Raw genomic sequence first — 1,917 nt, 5'->3', positions numbered from 1 at the left:
AAAACTTTGAGTTTAGTTCCTTATGTATACTGGGGGCACAGTCAAAATGTATTTATTGTAATTATTATGTAACCCTTGAATTGTAATTATAAAGAAAAATAAAAATCTCAAGGACCTCCCCCCACCAACTCCTTATGCAAAAGCAAAAGTCAAGCCTGGAGGCTGAGTCATGCAACAGCCTTTTGCAAATGAATAGCTGTTACCACCATTTCGCAACAGCCAGATCCCTGGAAAGGTAAAAGGCCTGCAGAAGACAGGCCCCCACAGGAAATTCTTTGCTGGCTTCCCATAAACAAGGACAAGCAAATTATAACTTTGGGTCTGCAGGCTAACTCTAGCTCCTGAAACTAAAGTCTGTTTGATTCCACACAAATAAATGTTGACTCTAAGTTTCTCTTCCCAGGTGCAGAACAGAAACAAGATCAAACATTCTTCCACCTACCCAGGGACATCAGCCTAATGGATGCTTCCTTCCCTCCTTTTTTCTCTTCTAACACTCACCTGATCTTATATAAAATGTAGATTTCCTGGGCCTCACAAGAATATAACCATTTACCTTACCCTCTCTGTTTTTCTGTAAGCCTTCCCTTTTAAATACCAAAGTTCCCAAATTCCCCTTTGGAAAAAGTCACAGATTTGTCTGTGGTTTGTGTTTTTTCCGGGGCGTGTCCTCAAACTTTGGCTTAATAAACCTCCATTAGTTGAGATCTTTGCCTCAGTAACTTATGCTGAATGGTCATAATTATTGTTAAGAGTGCCTGTCCTATTACAAGATGACTCTAGTACTTTGGCTGAGCTTTGTGTGACCATCTGTATCTTGTGTAAATGATAACCCCTCCAGGCATTCTCTGTTACATCACTCTTTTATACCCTCCATAGGGATGTCTGAAATTAGCTTATTTGTTACTTACTGGGGGCAGGAGGGGAGCAGACAGGGAGGGTGGACATGGGTGTTGGGGAGCAGATATTCACATATTAATAATCGTGTTGCCAGTTTTGAGGGTAATTTGGCAATATCTATCATCACTTAAAATGTGCATTCACTCTAACTCAGAAATTTCATTTCCTGGGAAGACTTGCTTATCAGTATATGGATAATCCTTCCATAGTGGATGATCCTTCACAGATGCACGGGTATGGACTTCAGGTCATGCCTGTGTGAACAAAAATAAAGTCTTAAGGTTGCCCCCCAACTGGCTGGCTGAATGGCCAAGGGGATATCCTAAAACTAAATTGCTTGCCACAAAGAGGGAGGTCAAGACATGCCTCATCATTCCCCTGTCCCTTCTTGGGGACATCCTTTGTAACTCATTAATGGGCCTAAGGCTATGCAAGACAAACTTGCAGGTCCTCAATTTACACAACAAATGTAAGTCAGGTGGCTTGTCTCTGATAAACAGAGTTCCTTATCTTAAAACATTCCAACCCTTTAGACAAAGCTTCCTGTCTTCAACCAATTACAAGTCAAAGAATCTTTAAACCTACCTATAACCTGTAAGCCCTGCCCCCCTTCAAGATGGCCCACCTTTCAGGCCAAACCAATACATGCCTTCCATGTATTGATTTATGATTCACCTGTAACCCCTCTCTCTCTGAAATGTATAAAACCAAAGTGTAAGCCAACCACAGTGAGTCCACTTGCTCAAGGCTTCTTGGGGGTGGCTCTGGGTCGTGGTCCTCAAATCTGGCTCGGAATAAATCTCTTTAAAATTATTTTACAGAGTTTGGCTTCTTTTCCATCCATACCTGTATTATGACCTGGGGATGATGCAGTTTGCCAACAGGATAATAAGAAAAAAATATGCTGGCAATGAGCCAGTGAGGGGCGAGGTTTGCAGGCTCCATGGTGAAGCAAGCCCCTTCCGTGTGGGCACAATGTAAGCTATTTGGAAACATGCTGGAAACTTGCCAGAGGAG

Source organism: Propithecus coquereli, unplaced genomic scaffold (assembly GCF_000956105.1).
Source record: "Propithecus coquereli isolate 6110/MARCELLA unplaced genomic scaffold, Pcoq_1.0 Scaffold1, whole genome shotgun sequence".
Taxonomy (NCBI): domain Eukaryota; kingdom Metazoa; phylum Chordata; class Mammalia; order Primates; family Indriidae; genus Propithecus; species Propithecus coquereli.
Note: the sequence above shows the minus strand (reverse complement) of the source record.